The sequence below is a fragment of the Arachis ipaensis genome, chromosome B9, assembly GCF_059453495.1.
Source record: "Arachis ipaensis isolate K30076 ecotype BB chromosome B9, ASM5945349v1, whole genome shotgun sequence".
Taxonomy (NCBI): Eukaryota; Viridiplantae; Streptophyta; class Magnoliopsida; order Fabales; family Fabaceae; genus Arachis; species Arachis ipaensis.
Window position 1 is genome coordinate 110,390,692 of NC_142444.1, and position 19,552 is coordinate 110,410,243.

At 37.6% G+C, this 19,552-nt stretch overlaps 1 non-coding gene and 1 pseudogene across 1 annotated transcript; one reads left to right on the forward strand and one right to left on the reverse strand.

Annotated features, from left to right (window-relative positions):
- The first annotated feature begins 1,356 nt into the window (after positions 1–1,356).
- LOC148545896 (uncharacterized) lies at positions 1,357–4,937 on the forward strand (annotated as a pseudogene).
- A 7,269-nt stretch (positions 4,938–12,206) lies between these two features.
- LOC148545897 (small nucleolar RNA R71) lies at positions 12,207–12,314 on the reverse strand. Its single transcript, XR_015901197.1, has one exon. It is a non-coding gene; the product is annotated as a small nucleolar RNA R71 (small nucleolar RNA).
- Between the last annotated feature and the right edge of the window lie 7,238 nt (positions 12,315–19,552).

Here is a 19,552-nt window from a genome sequence, read left to right on the forward strand (position 1 = left end):
CATACTTCACCAACCAATACAACCACACACAATGATTTACACCATCATTCATACATATTTAATTCAATCTAAATTACTCAACAACTACATCAACATTCCAAAGCCCTATTCTAGGGTCACTAGCCTACGTTTTCATAACCACATTACATTTTAGATATAGGAAACTGAAACCATACCTTGGCCGATTCCTGTTCCACCCAAAACACTCCCAAATTCACTTTTACTCAACTTCCAAGGTTTCCAACTCCACCAATCAGATTTCCAGGCTTGCTGCTCCACCCCAAAGCTTTCCAAAATTACCAATCAAGCTCCAATACACACATATACAATGCCTAAGCCACAATATCACAACCAAACACAATAACTTAATCACGAAATCACAAAATCTCAAGTCTTTAGTTTAGGGTTGAGAATCTCACCTTACCCAAGGACCAAGGGGGCAAGAACAAGTCTTTCCTTCAAGTTAATTTGAGCCTACAACATCCAAACTTAAAAATCTCAACACTTTACCAAAAAATTTTCGAAAACAAGGGCTAAGAATTCGAAGAGCAAAATGTGAATTACCTCAAGATTTCCTGTGTGGATTTTGTAGAGCTCGACGCTGCGGTCGCGTGACCGGAAACGGTGGGTCAATCGGAGCTCCGGATCAAAAGTTATGCTCAATGGAAGTTTAGAGGTGAAATTGGAACAAGGGTTTTTAATTTTCCCCTTTCCTTTTCTTTGTGCAGCGTGTGTGTGTTGTTTTGAAGAGAAGAGAGCTGAGCTCTCATTAATTAATGAGGCTTGGCTGGGTCCTTGGGCCCATTTGGGTCCGGTTGGCCTGGTTTGGCCCATTCGGCCCAATCTTGGGCCGATTTCTTTAAAATTGGTGTCAAAATTCTCGTTTTAATTTTCTCTATCACATTAAACCATAAAAACTTCATTTCTCACTTTCTAGAATATAGTTTAATTTATGGGTTAATTAGCCATTAATTAACCGGATTTTACACGGGGAATCTTATACCTTTTTCTAGTTATTTTTATATTGTTTTAAGTTATATTTTGAGTTAGATTTTGTGCATCCTATACCCTTTATTTAATAATGACATTGTAAATAGTATTTTTTGCTTTGTTATCTTATTTTTCATGTTAATTTAAATTATATAGGATGAGTGATTATAAAACAGATAATGATACTGAATATGAGGAACATGAAAAAGATTACGAATCAGCTGCTATATTAGCTATTTGTGGAGTTGACAAATATTTCTTGCGATATATCCTCAAACAAGAGAAAATGACTTCAAAACTATTAGGATATCAATGGCTATTAGAATTAAAGGAAGGGAATGAAATGCAATTTTTGAACAATTTAGAATGAGAAGATCAGTGTTTAACCGTTTATGCAATGATTTGGTTCTCAATTATGGCTTGAAATCCACACGAGGTATTAGTAGAGAAGAGATGGTAGCAATATTTTTATACATGCTTGGGCAAGGAGCTTCTTATAGAATGTTGGAGGAGCGATTTCAGCATTCAGGTGAAACTATATTTCGTTAATTTCATCATGTTCTATCATGTGTGAAGAAATTGGTAAAAAATATTATTAGACCTGTTGATCCTTGTTTTGGAGAACACCTAAATATATTATGGATAATGATAGATATTAGCCATATTTTAAAGATTGTATTGGAGCTATAGATGGCACGCATATAGCCATTCATGTTCACCAAGATGAGCAAGTGGGGTTTATTGGTAGAAAAAGAAATACTACAACAAATGTAATGGCTGTGTGTGATTTTAATATGTGTTTTACATTTATATGGGCTGGTTGGGAAGGTTCTGCACATGATACAAGAATATTTATGGAGGCTCTTCGAACAAAAAAGCTAAATTTTCCACATCTACCAGAAGGTTAGTTATGTCATCTAAGTTTATTTTGAGGTTACATTCATTTTCATGATAATATGTGGCTTGATTTTTGTATTTTTTTAATGTATTTCAGGTAAATATTACTTAGTTGATGCTGGTTATCTAACTTTTAAGGGATTCTTAGGACCTTATCGTCATACAAGGTATCATATTTCACAACTTAGACTAGCACCAAATTTTAGATCAAACAATGAAAAGTTCAACTATTGTCATTCAAGTTTAAGGACAGTAATTGAACGCAATTTTGGAGTATGCAAAGCAAGATGTAAGATACTACAAAATATGTCATTAAGAGCCAAATTTGAAACCCAGCATTATATCATTGTTGCATGTTTCATCCTTCATAATTTTATAAGAATGATGGATTCTGATGACATAAGTATTTTGCAAAAGTTTGAAGATATTGTTTCATTACAAGCCAATGAAGATGACGGTACTACTGGAAGAAATGGATCAACAAATTTTGAAATTAATGAATGGGAAAAAATAAGAGACAATATAAGAGATCAATTATCGGATCAAATAAATTAGTATAAATAATTAATTTTCTTTTATTATTATTAATAAACTCTTTTATGATTGAATGTCCTTTTAAGTAATATTATTATTATAAAAGTACTTTTGTATTTTTGTATCCAAACAATAACATCTTTTAAATAAGTACTTTTAACTAAAGTTTCAAAACATAAAATCACTTTTACTTTTGTAAAAGATCTTTTAAAAAAAGATCACTTAAAAAAAGATCTTTTTTGAGAATGGCGCCCAAACAAACCTTTTATTTACTTTTACTTGATTTTAGTGCAAAAATAATTTTTGGATGCTACTTTGATTTTTGCTTATGTTTTTATGATTTTAAGTGAAATTTGGAGCAGTTTGGAGAAGCCTGGAGCAAGAAAGAAAAATGCTGGCAGCACCCTCCTTGGGAGTTGAATGCCGATCTGGCATTTGGCACCAGCAGGGGGGCACAAACGAGATATGCATGCTCCTCCCCTTGGCGTTTCATGCCCATTCTTGAAGTTGAACGCTAGCAGCAGCCCGATTCACACCTCTTTGGGCCTCCAAGTGGATTTAGCACTTATTAATTTTATTTATTTTCTTTTTGTAATTTCTATTTACAAATAATATCTTTTATGTGTAGCATTTATTATTAGGTTAATTGAATGAACTAATTGGGATATATGACATAAAATCCTGTTAGCTTTGGGTAATTAGGATTTTTGTGGCGTTAAACTAGTTTTATGAACTTAACCCTTTAATCGGAATTGAGTGACCACGAGAGTGGCATTTGATGAGGATTAAAGGAGATTAAATCGCTAAAAAATTAGGGTTTAATCACTTATGGTTTGCTATAGAATGAATCATTCATTGTTAAAATAGTTAGTAAGACATTTTAATCCGGAAAAAGTAAACATCTCTAAAACCTTAATCGATTTCTCATTATTTTTTTACACCATACCTTTAATTGCTTTCTTTATTTTCTTGGTATTTGTTTTATGTGTTACAACAACACAACTTTTTTTACTGTTTGCCTGACTAATTACAATAGGACGACCATTGCTTGCTCAGTCCGAAAATCCTCGTCGGATTGACCCTCACTCACCTGAGGTATTACTTGGATGACTCGGTGCACTTGCCGGTTAAGTTGTGCGAGTTCTAATTTCGGGCACCAAGTTTTTGGCATCGTTGTCGGGGATTGTTCGTGATTAACAACTAATAGTTGTCTTGTTACTTAGATTAGGTATTTTTATTAGTCTTTGTTTAATTATTTTCTTTTTAATTTTTGACTTCTATTTTGTTTACTTTTCTTAATTTTTGATTTTCTTTTTAGCTTATTTATTTTTCTTTAATTTCTAATTTTAAGTTTGGGGTCTTTTAGTGTTTCCCCTTCCTTTAGAAATTTCAAAATTTTTTTTAAAAATCTTTTTCTTTCTAATTTTCGAAAATTTTTAGGTTAAATCTTGCATTCTTATTTTCAAATTTTTCATGTTAATTACTCACTGTGTTTTGTTTTAATTTTCTCTTTTTACATAAGATATCTCACAGGGAGTTCTCTATACTCTGACATAAAGACTCCCACTTTTTCCTTATTTCTTGTTTATGAGAAGGAACAGGGACAAAGAACTGCTTCTCGAGTTTGATTCTGAACCTGAAAGAACCTTGAGGCAGCATTTGCAACAAGCCAAAACTTACAAAGCCGGAGAAAATCTCAAGGAAACTTTTGAGAAGGAAGTTGAAGAGCCCACCATGGCAGCTAATGGAGAAAATCTGAACGCTGAAGAGCAAGCTAGGAAGGTGCTTGGACCATACACTACACCCACAACTGACTTCTATGGGCGCAGTATATTTGTACCTGCCATTGGGGCCAATAATTTCAAGCTTAAACCTCAACTGGTCATTCTGATGCAGTAGAACTGTCAGTTTCAGGGACTTCCACAGGAGGACCCCAACAAATTCATATCTAACTTTCTGTAGATTTGTAACACAGTCAAGATGAATAGAGTGAACCCTGAAGTTTACAAGCTCATGTTCTTTCCTTTTGCTGTAAGGGACAGAGCAAAGCTGTGGCTTGATTCTCTGTACAAGGAGAGCCTGGACACATGGGACAAGGTGATCACTGAATTTCTAAGTTCTTTCTACCCCAGAAGCTGAGTAAGCTTAGAGTGGATGTCTAGACCTTCAGATAGAAAGATGGATAGTCCTTCTATGAGGCATGAGAGAGATACAAGCAGATGATCAGGAGATGCCCCTCAGACATGGTCTCATAGTGGACCAAGTTGTAGATCATTTATGATGGCCTCTTTGAGATAGCCAAGATGTCTTTGGATCACTCTACAGGTGGTTCTCTACACATAAAGAAGATGCCTGAAGAGGCAGATGAGCTTATTGAGATGGTTGCCAATAATCAGTACATGTACACTTCTGAGAGGAATCCTGTGAACACTGCGACTACTCAAAAGAGAGGAGTCATGGAGGTGGACACGCTGGACATCATTTTGGCTAAAAAAAGCTCATGTCCCAGCAGATAAGCATAATCTCTCAGCACTTGACTGGGATATAGGTTTCAACTGTCAGCACTCAAGACGCATCATATCGCATGATTGGGAGCTACACTCAAAGGGACGTGTGTGACCAATGTTACCTCTGACGATTAGATTCTTGCTATTAAAGAATTTAATCGTCAAAATGGCGCCATTGCCGGGAAATTACAAACGTGTGCCTTATTATTGGTTATTGTAAATATTTGCTTTTTTCTTGTTTATTTGTTTTTATTTTTTGTTTTTTTATTTTTGCTTTTTCATTTCTTTGTTAGTGTTTCTAGTTTTAAGAGTTTATTTTCTTTAATTTTTATTAATTTTTATTTCCCTGACTACTATGAATTCTCACCCCTCTGGCTTCAAGTTTGGTTCCAATGTTGTTGTAAGGAATGGAAACTATAATGAAAATAGGCATCAAGGTTGGAAGAATCAAAGATGGGAGGAGCCACAAGGATTTGATCAACCTTCTTGGCAACAACCCCCTCCAATGCACTATCACCAACAACCATTCTGTGATGCATACCAAGACAATAGTTATAGTGGACCTCTTCGTGACAACCAACCTCCACCAAATTACTTTGGTCAAGAGCCATTCCAGGGAGCGTACCATGATGATGAATATGGTGGACCCCCTTGCAGTTACCAACAAGCTAAGCCCCACCATATGCTTATGAACCACCTCCCCAACATACCTTTGGACCACCATACCAACAAGCCCCTTACCACCAAACACCTCCATATGACCCTAATCCTTATCCACCACACCAACCACCATATGAACCACACCCAGAACCACCACCTCAATATGCACCATCTCCATATCCTTATCAAGAAGAACCACCTCCGTATAATGAGCACTCTCTCCCAATAAATGAACCCTCGTATCCACCCCAACCTCCATTGGATAACAACACACTCATCTCTAACATCATTGGTCTCACCTCTACACTCCAAAATCTTATATCCCGCATGAACCAACCCTCTACCTCTAATATTCAACTCTCAAGCTCTAGTTCACTTCCTTTTCAACCACATAATGATTTTTCCATCCCATCACCACCCTCCAAGGAAGAGCACCCACATCCATCAATCCAAGAGCAAGATGATCCCAATTATGCTATTAATATGGAACAAGAAAGAAGGAATCATCTTCGCAAATCCATACTTCATAAGAAGCTAGAGGAGGCCCTAAAGGTAGCAGCAGGAGAGACCCTTGAAGATGAAAGAGTAGTTGAAAGGAGTTATCATATAAAGGAAGACATCAAGGGGGAGTCTGATTTTGTACTAGAGAGAAAGCCAAAATTACTAAAGAAGAGGAAGTGGTTGAAGATTTAGGAGATGCAGAACCTCCATGGGAACCTGAAGTCACAAAACCTCCTTCTAAGGAGTTTGAATTTGATGTTGAGGAGGGTGTACAACCTCCAAGGCATATAATGGTTAAAGACTTTGAAGGGGATGATCAAGAGATGGATTCGATCATTGATGAATTCTTATCTACATTTGAATCCTCTCCTATTGGACTTGACATGGAGATTAAAGAAGAAGAGGCACAACCTCCCATGCCCGTGGTAAGCAATGAAGAAGAGCTTAAATTGGAAGAAAGCTACTAGGAGAAAGAGGTTGAAATTGAAGAAGCTTGCAAAGAGGTGGAAGTTGTCAAGGAAGAACTCAAGAGAATGGAGCTGGAAATCACCTTGCCAAAGTTGTTGGAGACCTCTCCCCCAAAACCATCACCATCCATTCCTTTATTCAAGTGGGTAAATCTTTCCTCTCTAAGCTTAATTAGCCCACTTGAATATGCTTTGCTTGAGACGGATGGGCAACTTAGAGCTCTTTGTGGCTATAAGAGCAAGCGGGAGATGGTTAGTGGTAGGAATTATCATGCAAGGTTCAATATGGTTGCATGCCCCAAATTGAAGTACAAAGATTGGTACAATTCTCAATTGAATGGGTCTAGGAAGCTGTTTGGATGTCTCAGTGAGAATTTGGACTGCTTACCACCCGGTTGGAACAAAGATGATCAACAAGAAGACGGGTGCAAAAGCAAGGTTTGGGACCCCGGAATTCAGTCTAGCAATAAACACTCTTGGGGCCTTGTCACTTGCTTTAACTTGCTCGAAGGCTCTTTGTGCCTGGTTTGGGATCCCGGAGGCCATTGGAATTACAAACATTGGTGGAAATTCTTGGATGAGTTCAAGCATAAGCCACCATGACAGGGAGCTCAACAAATGTCCAACTTAAGGACTTTAACTAAAAGTGCTAGGTGGGAGACAACCTACCATGTTATGATCGTTCTTTTTCAATCTTAGTTTTATTTTATTTTATTTTATTCTTAGTTTTATTTTATTCTATTTTTCTTAGTGTTCATTCATAATGTCTGCATTGGCATCTGCATTTTGCATTCTGCATACTACATAAAAAAAGGGGCAACCCACGCGTGCGCGTAGGCCACGCGTGGGCGTCGATTCCTAATTTTGCTATCCATCCAACGAACAAAAAGTTGTGATGGAATCGTGTGGCTGGTGTGCTCTACGCACAAATCGAGCCACGCGTGCGCGTCACTTGCAACTTTGGAAATCCACGCGTACGCATCAAGCACGCGCACGCGTGGATAGGGAAATCGGCGTAATAAGGGTGCTAACCCGAGAGTTGTGCCGCTCTCATGATGGAACTGTGCTAGAGGCATAAAATCATTCCACGCGTACGCGTCTCTGACGCGTGCGCATCATTTCGCTTTCAGACCTCCCACGCGTTCGCGTGATGCACGCGTACGCGTCGCGCCCCATTTCTAAATTCTTACCCTTTTCTCTCTCATTTCTTATTCTTTCCTCCTCCTTTCCTACTTTCATCTCCTTCCTCTTTCTTCTCATTTTTTTCCTCATTACATTTGCATATTTTCATTCATTGCATTTTAATTTTGTGCATGTTTTTTTTTATTTTTCCATTGGTGTTAAATTTTCTTATTCAATTGTTGCATCTTTTCTTGAATTATTCTGGTGCTTCATGACTTGTTTTATTCTGATTGGGTATTATTATTCATAAGTCAATGCTATTCTTTTATGATACTTGCATTCCATTTGCATTGATATGCACTTATAATATCTTGCATTACCCACGCTCTTCCCCCCATTGTTGCAATTTTCGCACTATTGATATGCTCTTTGCTTCTACTATTTTCTCACTTGCATGTTGTAGCTATAATGAGCGGATAGTTTATACGCTTTTTGGCAGTGTTTTTACATAGTTTTTGGTATGATTTAGTTAGTTTTTAGTATATTTTTATTAGTTTTTAAATAAAATTCACATTTCTGGACTTTACTATGAGTTTGTGTGTTTTTCTGTGATTTCAGGTATTTTCTGGCTGAAATTGAGGGACTTGAGCAAAAATCAGATTCAGAGGCTGAAGAAGGACTGCAGATGCTGTTGGATTCTGACCTCCCTGCATTCAAAGTGGCTTTTCTGGAGCTACAAGAGTCCAAATGGCACGCTCTTAATTGCGTTGGAAAGTGGACATCCAAGGCTTTCCAGCAATATATAATAGTCCATACTTTTCCCGAGTTTAGATGACGCAAACTGGCGTTCAACGCCAGCTTTCTGCCCTATTCTGGAGTTAAACGCCAAAAACAGGTTGCAAAGCAGAGTTAAACGCCAGAAACAGGTTACAAACTGGCATTTAACTCCAAGGAAGACCTCTACACATGAAAGCTTCAATGCTCAGCCTAAGCACACACCAAGTGGGCCCCGGAAGTGGATTTCTGCATCATTTACTTATCTCTGTAAACCCTAGTAACTAGTTTAGTATAAATAGGACCTTTTACTATTGTACTAGACAATCTTTGATCAATCTTATGCTATCTTAGACCTTTATGGAGGCTGGCCATTCGGCCATGCCTGGACCTTCATCACTTATGCATTTTCAACGGTAGAGTTTCTACACACCATAGATTAAGGTGTGGAACTCTGCTGTTCCTCATGAATTAATGCAAAGTACTATTGTTTTTCTATTCAATTCAAGCCTATTTCTTCTCTAAGATATTCATTCGCACACAAGAACATGATGAATGTGATGATTATGCGACACTCATCATTATTCTCACTTATGAACACGTGCCTGACAAACACTTCCGTTCTACATGAAAGCAAGCTTGAATGCATATCTCTTAGCCTTCTGATCGTGAGATCAGAGTCTTCGTGGTATAGGATAGAATTATTGGCGGCCATTCTTGAGATCCGGACAGTCTAAACCTTGTCTGTGGTATTCCGAGTAGGATCTGGGAAGGGATGGCTATGAAGAGCTTCAAACTCGCGAGTGCTGGGCGTAGTGACAGACGCAAAAGGATTACTGAATCCTATTCCAGTATGATCTAGAACTGACAGATGATTAGCCGTGCGGTGACAGCGCATATTTCACTGAGAGGACAGGAAGTAGCCATTGACAACGGTGATGCCCTACATAAAACTTGCCATGGGAAGGAGTATGAAGGATTGGATGAAAGCAGTAGGAAAGTAGAGGTTCAGAAGGAACAAAAGCATCTCCATACACTTATCTGAAATTCTCACCAATGAATTACATAAGTATCTCTATCTTTATTTTATGTTTTAATTATATTTTAATTATTAAAACTCTATAACCATTTGAATCCGCCTGACTGAGACTTACAAGGTGACCATAGCTTGCTTCAAGCCGACAATCTCTGTGGAATCGACCCTTACTCACGTAAGGTTTATTACTTGGACGACCCAGTGCACTTGCTGGTTAGTTGTGCAAAGTTGTGACAAAGAATTAAGATTATGAATGTGCGTATTAAGTTTTTAGCGCCGTTACCAAGGAATGAACGATAACGATTTTGCATACCAAGTTTTTGGCGCCGTTGCCGGGGATTGTTCGAGTTTGGACAACTGACGGTTCATTTTGTTGCTCAGATTAGGTAATTTTATTTTATTTTTAAGTTTTTGTTTTTATTATTTTTATTTTCGAAAAATTTTCAAAAAAAAATTTATACATAAATGAATTATTCTATGGCTTCAGAATTTTTAAAAAGGAATTCTAGAATTTCATGAGATATGTTGAAGCCTGGCTGGCTGTAAAGCCATGTCTAAATTCTTTTGGACTGAGGCTTCTTCTTCACATGCTTGAACTATGTATGCTGAAGCTTGGCTGGGCATTGACCATGTCTAGTGTTTTGGACCGGAGCTTTCACTGAAAGCTTGGCTGGCTAGTAAGGCATGTTTAATTCCTGGACCGGAGCTTTAGACTAACATTGCAAGATTCCTAGAATTCCTATTAAAAATTTTGAAATCCTTGTTTTCCTTTTCAAAAGAATTTTCGAAAAATCCAAAAAAAAAATTATAAAATCATAAAATCAAAAAAATAATTTGATGTTTCTTGTTTGAGTCTAGTGTCAAATTGTAAGTTTGGTGTCAATTGCATGCTTTTAATTTTTCTTTAAAATTTCGAAAACTCACGCATGTGTTCTTCATGATCTTCAAGTTGTTCTTGATGATTTTCTATGTTTGATCTTTAATTTTTCTTGTTTTGCATCTTTTCTTGTTTCTCATATGCATTTTCAATTTGTTAGTGTCTAAAGTTTGAAAATTTCTAAGTTTGGTGTCTTGCATGTTTTTCTTTCCTTAAAAATTTTTAAAAATAAGTTCTTGGTGTTCATCTTGACATTCAAAGTGTTCTTGGTGTTCATCTTGACATTCAAAGTGTTCTTGCATGCATCATGTGTTTTGATTCATAATTTTCATGTTTTGAGTCTTTTGGTTGTTTTTCTCTTTCTTCATTAAAAATTCAAAAATAAAAAAATATCTTTCCCTTATTTTCTCATAAATTTTCAAAAATTTGACTTGACTTTTTCAAAACATTTTAAAAATTTAGTTGTTTCTTATGAGTCAAATCAAATTTTCAATTTAAAAATTCTATCTTTTTCAAATCTTTTTCAAAAATCAAATCTTTTTCAATTTTTCTTTCATAATTTCGAAATTTTCAAAATTTATTTTCAAAATCTTTTTCTTATTTCTATTTCATATTTTTGAAATTAATGCTAACAATTAATGTGATTGATTCAAAAACTTTTAGTTTGTTACTTGCCTAGTAAGAAAGGTTCAATCTTTAAACTCTAGAATCATATCTTTTTAGTTTCTTGTTAGTCAAGTAATCAACTTTAATTTCAAAAATCAAATCTTTTTAAATTTCCTTTTCAAATCTTTTTCAAAATAAGTTTCAATCACATCTTTTTCAAAATCAATTTTAAAATCCTTTCTAACTTCTTATCTTTTCAAAATTGATGTTCAAATCTTTTTTTCACTTAATCTTATCTTGTTTGATTCTTATCTTTTTCAAAACTACCTAACTAATTCTCTCTCTCTAATTTTCGAAAATCACTAACCTCTTTTTCAAAATTCCCTTTTAATTAACTAATTGATTTAAATTTTAATTTAATTTCATTTTTCTTCTTAAAATTTTCAAATTTTAACTTTAATTTTAAATTAAAAACAAAAATATTTTTATTTTATTTTATTTAATTTTCAAATTCTTCCCTTTCTCATCTCCTTCTAATTATTTATTTATCTACTAACACTTCTCTTCTACTCAAAAATTCGAACCCACTATTCTCCTCTGTGTTCGAATTCTTATCTTTTCTTTCTTCCATCCTTCTCTTTTTATACTCATATAAGGAATCTCTATACTGTGACATAGAAGATTCTATATTTTCTTTTGTGTTCTCTTCTTTTTTCATATGAGCAGGAACAAGGATAAGAACATTCTTGTTGAAGCTGATCCTGAACCTGAAAGGACTGAAGAGGAAGCTAAGGGAAGCTAAAGCACAAAATCTGACAGAAATTTTCGAAAAAGAAGGAGACATGGCCGAAAACAATAACAATGCAAGGAAGATGCTTGGTGACTTTACTGTACCAAATTCCAATTTACATGGAAGAAGCATCTCAATCCCTGCCATTGGAGCAAACAATTTTGAGCTAAAGCCTCAATTAGTTTCTCTGATGTAACAGAACTGCAAGTTTCATGGACTTCCATCAGAAGATCCTTTTTAGTTTTTAACTGAATTCTTACAAATCTGTGATACTATTAAGACCAATGGGGTTGACTCCGAGGTCTACATGCTTATGCTTTTCCCGTTTGCTGTAAGAGACAAAGCTAGAATATGGTTGGACTCTCAACCTAAGGATAGCCTGAACTCTTGGGATAAGCTGGTCACGGCTTTCTTAGCCAAGTTCTTTCCTCCTCAAAAGCTTAGCAAGCTTAGAGTGGATGTCCAAATCTTCAAACAGAAAGAAGGTGAATCCCTCTATGAAGCTTGGGAGAGATATAATCAACTGACCAAAAAGTGTCCTTCTGACATGCTTTCAGAATGGACCATCCTGGATATATTCTATGATGGTCTGTTTGAATTATCAAAGATGTCATTGGACCATTCTGCAGGTGGATCCATTCACCTAAAGAAAATGGCTGCAGAAGCTCAGGAACTCATTGACATAGTTGCAAATAACCATTTCATGTACACTTCTGAAAGGAATCCTGTGAGTAATGGGACGCCTCAGAGGAAGGGAGTTCTTAAAATTGATACTCTGAATGTCATATTGGCTCAGAATAAAATATTGACTCAGCAAGTCAATATTATTTCTCAGAGTCTGAATAGATTGCAAGTTGTATCCAACAGTACTCAAGAGGCATCTTCTGAAGAAGAAGCTTATGATCCTGAGAACCCTGCAATAGCAGAGGTGAATTACATGGGGGAACCCTATGGAAATACCTATAATCCCTTATGGAGAAATCATCCAAATTTCTCATGGAAGGATCAACAAAAGCCTCAACAAGGCTTTAATAATGATGGAAGAAACAGGTTTAGTAATAGCAAGCCTTTTTCATCATCCACTCAGCAACAGACAGAGAATTCTGAGCAGAATCCATCTAGCTTAGCAAATATAGTCTCTGATCTATCTAAGGCCACTCTAAGTTTCATGAATGAAACAAGGTCCTCCATTAGAAATTTGGAGGCACAAGTGGGCCAGCTGAGTAAAAGAGTCATTGAAACTCCTCCTAGTACTCTCCCAAGCAATACAGAAGAGAATCCAAAAAGAGAGTGCAAGGCCATTACCTTGCTTGGTATGGCCAAACCCAAAGAGGAGGAGGAGGGCATGAATCCTAGTGAGGAAGACCTCCTGGGATGCTCAGTGACCAATAAGGAGTTTCCCTTTGAGGAACCAAAGGAATCTGAGGCTCATCTAGAGACCATAGAGATTCCATTGAACCTCCTTTTGCCCTTCATGAGCTCTGATGAGTATTCATCCTCTGAAGAGGATGAAGACATTACTGAAGAGCAAGTTGCTAAATACCTTGGTGCAATCATGAAGCTGAATGCCAAATTATTTGGTAATGAGACTTGGGAAGATGAACCTCCCTTGCTCACCAATGAGCTGAATGCATTGGATATGCATAAATTACCTCAAAAGAAACCGGATCCTGGTAAATTCCTAATTCCCTGTAACATAGGCACATTGACCTTTGAAAAGGCTCTGTGTGACCTGGGGTCAGGAATAAACTTAATGTCACTCTCTGTAATGGAGAAACTTGGGATCTTTGAGGTGCAAGCTGCCAGAATCTCATTAGAGATGGCAGACAACTCAAGAAAATAGGCTTATGGACTAGTAGAGGACGTGCTAGTAAAGGTTGAAGGCCTTCACATCCCCGCTGATTTCATAATCCTAGACACTGGGAAGGAAGAGGGTGAATCCATCATCCTTGGAAGACCCTTCCTAGCCACAGCAAGAGCTGTGATTGATGTGGACAGAGGGGAATTGGTCCTTCAACTGAATAAGGACAACCTTGTGTTTAAAACTCAAGGATTTCCTTCTGTAACCATGGAGAGGAAGCATGAAAAGCTTCTCTCACTACAAAGTCAACCAAAGCCCTCACAGCCAAACTTTAAGTTTGGTGTTGGGAGGAAACAACCAAACTCTAAGTTTGGTGTTGGGAGGTTCCAACAATGCTCTGAACATCTGTGAGGCTCCATGAGAGCTCACTGTCAAGCTATTGACATTAAAGAAGCACTTGTTGGGAGGCAACCCAATGTTATTTGTTTTTTTTAGGTTGATGATCATGTGGAGTCACAAAAACTACTGAAAAATCAAAAATAGAATGAAAAAAAGCATTAAAAATAGCTCACCCTGGAGGAAGAGCTTACTGGCGTTTAAACGCCAGTAAGAAGCATCAAACTGGCGTTTAACGCCAGAAAGAAGCATCAAGCTGGCGTTAAACGCCAGAAACAAGCACCAGACTGGCGTTTAACGCCAGAATAGAGCATGAAAGTGGCATTAAACGCCAGAAACAGGCTACATTTGGGTGTTTAATGCCAAAAACAGGCAGTAGTCTGGCGTTAAACGCCAGTATTGCATACAAAGGGCGTTTTGCACGCCTAATTGGAGTAGGGATGTTAAGTCCTTGACCCCACAGGATCCTCACCTACCTCACCTCTTCTTCTCTCCTCTTCTCCCCTTTTCATAACCCTCTTCCCCAAATACCCTTCACCAATCACCTCAATCACTCTTCCCCATCACCTCTTAACCACTCACATCCCTCCACTCTTCCCCATAAACCCCCCAACACTACTCCATTTTCACACATTACAACCACCACTTCTCCCCCTTAGCCGAATACACCTTCTCCCTCCATCTCCTCCATTTTCTTCTTCCTCTACCACTTTCTTTCTTCTTTTGCTCAAGGACGAGCAAAACTTTTAAGTTTGGTGTGGTAATGATACGCACAAAACTTGTCTCTCAACAAATTTTCTTCGGCAAGTGTACCAAATTTGTCGTCAAGTAAAAACTCACAATAGAGTGAGGTCGAATCCCACAGAGATTGATTGATCAAGCAACTTTAATTAGAGGAATGTTCTAGTTGAGCGAACCAGAATTTGATTTGAGATTTGCAGAAAATTAAATGGCGGGAGAGTAAATAGCATAAACAGTAAATGCTAGAAATACAGAGCTGAATGTAAATGGCGGAAAGTAAATTGCAGAATCTTAAACGGGAATGGGGTAATTGCTCATAAAATTAAATGGCAGAAATTAAAGAGAATGGGTAAGATCAGAAATGGGGGGTTCATTGGGCTCAGGAGATGTTGCATTCTCCGGATCAAGTTCATTTTCATCTCTTCCTCAATCAATGCATTCATTGATCTCCTTGGCAATCTTAAGTGATCGAATTCCAATTTCTTGGTAATTCAATCTATCAAATCTTGATCAATAGTCAATTCCTTGGTCAATTGCTCATGAGAAGAGATGAAGTATGGTCACTGATTATACCACATGCATTTTCCAAATCAAGTGTTGGTAGGATTATAGTCACATATCCATCCAAATCCAATTTGGTCCAGCATGAGAATACATTTTTAGCATGATCTCTTCATTCCTCTTTCAAGGTTCAGAAGAGATCCAAGTATGAATAACTTCTTTTCCAAGATAACTACCCAATTGGATGAAGATCGAAAGCTTTCTAGTAAAATCAAGAGAAAAGATAGAAGAAGGAGAATGAAAACTAGTATTGATCCATGAAATTACAACAGAGCTCCCTAACCCAATGAAAGGGGTTTAGTTGTTCATAGCTTTGGAAAATGAAAACCAAGATGGAGAATACATGATGAAAGTAAAACTAGAAGTGCAGAGAAAGTAAAATATAGAGAGTAGTTCTATGCCAAAGGCTCCCTAAAGTTTCCAACTCTCTAACTAATTCAAAGCTACTCCTATATATACTACTCTTTTCATCTTTTAGTTGGCTCTTCAAGTCTTGGGTATGGGCTTCTGAATCTTGAGTTTGAAGCAGTTATCCTTTTCATTGGGCTTAGCTTTGCTTGCAGAGAGAAAAGGTAAAGTAGGCAGGGACTTTGACTCAGGACGTTAGTGGTGTCAACGTTAAGTGAAAGTGTGGGTTCGAGAACGTTAGTGACAATCACCTTTTTCACTAACGTTCCTAACCCAAATATGATCACGTTGACTTCAACGTTAGTGGCACTAACGTGACCACTAACGTTGCCTCTTGGTCCTTCGCACACGTTATTGGGACTTACCTTTCCCAATAACGTGGAGAGTCCTCCCTTGTCCCTACGTTAGAGTCCATGTTAACTAGGTTAACGTGGCTTCTAACGTAGCAGTGCCAATTCTTCGAGAACGTTAGTGACACTTACCTTTGTCACTAACGTTCCAATATGCCCCTTTCCCACGTTAGAGTCCACGTTAACTAGGTTAACATGGCTTCTAACGTAGTAATGCTAGCCATCCCCAACGTTAGTGACAAAGGTGAGTATCACTAACATTGGCTCATCATCTCTTTATCCACGTTAGCTTCCACGTTAACTAAGTTAACGTGGGAGTTAACGTTGCTCATGGTGGCTCTTGGTGGTTCACCCCAACGTTAGTGACAAAGGTAAGTGTCACTAACGTTGGCTATCAATTGCTCTCTCCACATTAGCTTCCACGTTAACTAAGTTAACGTGGGAGTTAACGTGGCTTATGGAGGCTTGGCCAACGTTTGTGACAAAGGTGAATGTCACTAACGTTGGCTTCTCTTTTGCTTCTTAACGTTAGAGTCCACGTTAACTAAGTTAACGTGGCAACTAACGTGGCCAATTATGAGCTTGGTCCAACGTTAGTGACAAAGGAGAGTGTCACTAACGTTGGCCTTGTTGTCTTCTTCCACGTTAGAGTTCACGTTAACTTAGTTAACGTGACTCTTAACGTGGGCTTATGTTGGCTTCAAGGGCATTATTGGCGATTACCTTTCTCATTAACTTTGCAAGTTAGCACCCATTCCACGTTAGAGGTCACGTTAGTGGGACTAACGTGACTGCTAACGTGGTTCTTCTTTGCTTCCTTTGTCCTGAAATCAAGCAACAAAGTACATCAAAATTCTAGTCCAAGTCATGAGTCATGCATCATCCAATTTGTCATATAATTCATGCAAAATTCTCATGAAATCATGTAAAGTGCACAATGTATGCTTGAATCAAGATGTAAGTGAATATCTACCCAAAACTAGCTTATTTTCTAAGAAAATGCATGAAACTACCTTAAAAATAGTAAAGAAAAGGTCAGTGAAACTGACCAAAATCCCCTGGCATCACAATACCAAACTTAAAGCTTGCTTGTCCCTAAGCAAGTACTGGAACAAGAGAATGATTAATGGAATGCCAAGAGAAATGAGTCATTCTTGTGGAAGTCATGTTCCTGGTTTTATGGTGGTTTCATGCATAGCAACTTAGGTTCATTCCTTCACTGGCTTTCAGACCTTTATCATGTTCTAGAATACTCACTTGATTGCATCCCATGAGACTTTTATTCATTGATCCTTTTGTTGTCATTTCAGGGCTTATTTGTGTTCTTAGGCTAAGTGCTCTGTAAGGGGGCAACTCTTTAGAATAAGCTTTCAGCCAACACTCCCGAACCAGTTGGTTCAAGGTGCTAGGTGTTGAAGCACCCCTAAGGACTTACTTCCTCAAGTCTCTCCCCCATACATACACACCACAGGCACATGGTTTGTTTATTTTCTTTCCTTGAGGTCTTGGTGTCCAGCACCTCTTTGGGTTACTAAATGTTCTGTAGCAAAGATTGCTCTTGATAGCGGACTTTCAGCTGATAATCCCGGGTTAGTTAACCCAAGTTACCAGGTGATAAAGCACCTCTGAGAGCTTAGTAATCCAAGCAGATCCTTGGTACAGGAACACCACAGACACATCCCTCAAGACTCAAACCCTTGGTGCCCAGCCTCTTTTCTTGCTATTTTTCTTTTATTCTTCTTTGATTGTTCTTTCCCTTTTTCTTATTAGGATCTTGTTATTTAGCTAGTCTCATGGGGTGTGTTCAAGCATATGATTCATGACAGATAGTTGTCTTCCCACCTTGTGGTTGAACCAACTTAGCTAACTTATGACCACACCACAAACTCAGAAACTTATTCCATAGTATGAACTCCACTCTGGTCTTTTATAAAACACTCATTCTCTTTTCATTTGATTCAAAAGGACAAGCATACAATTAAGTAAGGAAATGATGCAGTAATGACATTTAGACTAGCAATCCTAGACCTAAGCAATGAAAAACTTAAAAGACAGAATTTAAAAAGGTTCCAACTAACGAGTAACTATTAATCAAAAGTGCATTCGGACTTCCAACTTTCATCATTCTAAGTACATGGAATTAAGTACAATACAACCTTTGGGTGATGGTTTCTAGTTGCCCTCTTTTTGTCATCATCCTAGTCTTTGCTACCTCACTTCCTTGGGTGAGGGTGCACCATTTCCTCATAAGATTCCTGCAAAGTTATTGGAAGTTGCTTGTCCCCAAAGCACTTGAGAAATAGTTAGCTTGCATGTATGCTTGTGACTTCTAAACTTAATTTGGTGCGTGAACACCAAACTTAGTTCCTTGCCCAGTACAAAACCTTGCATATATGCAGAGAACCTCATATCTTGTTATTAACAAAACAATTATTAACTAAAGTCTAACTACATCTAAGTGGTTTCCCTTGATTGGTTGGAGCTAGCAATGTGCTTTGGGAGTGGAGTGTAATTCTAACTAATATCCTTTGGTGGAACACCAAACATAGAATTACACTTTCACTCTTGGATTGTTTTGGTGTGGAACACCAAACTTAGCTCCTCGCAATATAGGGGAAACAACTTGTGACCTTTATTGAAATAAAGATGAAAAGGAAACTACCTGAGGTTGGGTTGCCTCCCAACAGAGCGCTCTTTTATCGTCGCTAGCTCGACGATTCCTCAATTACTTGAGATGATACTTTACTATGGGGTTTTGCAGGGGATGGGCACAAGGATCATCGTCTTTATGAGGGGGCTTGGTTCGGTCTTCAAGGGTCTCATTCTTTTCAATGTTGCATGGCAACATTTTCCAATGCATCCCTCCTTGATGCACGTGTGTAGTACCCTCCTCTTGTGGTGTCCGAACCTTCCTCATTTAATTGTCCAATCAATCCCCTTCAATGCTCCTTTCCCTTTTCCTATAAAAATAAAATAAGAAAAATTAATATCATTAAGAAATTAAACTTTACGGCTAGAATAATAAAGAAAAAGAACTAGTTTGTTTATTCATGAACACCAACTAACTAACTAACTGTTGATGAGTATTTTGGAGGAAAAATAAATCTCTCCCAAAACACATAAATCTAACCGGCAAGTGTACCGGGTCGTATCAAGTAATAAAAACTCACGGGAGTGAGGTCGATCCCACAGGGATTGAAGGATTGAGCAATTTTAGCTTAGTGGTTGATTTAGTCAAGCGAATCAAGATTTGGTTGATGGTTTTGTGACTTGCAGAATTAAATTGCATTGAAGTAAAGAGAACAAAAAATAAATTGCTGAAACGTAAAGGACAAGAAATTGAATAGCAGAAACTTAAAGTGCAAGAAATGTAAATTACGGAATCTTAAAGTGCAAGAAATGTAAACAGCTAGAATTGTAAAGGGAATTGGGGAATGGATTTGCAGAATTTAAACAAAGAAAAGTTGAATTGCATTAAACAGAAGAGGGAAAGGGAATTGAGATTGAACCGGATATGAAGCAGAAAAGTAAATG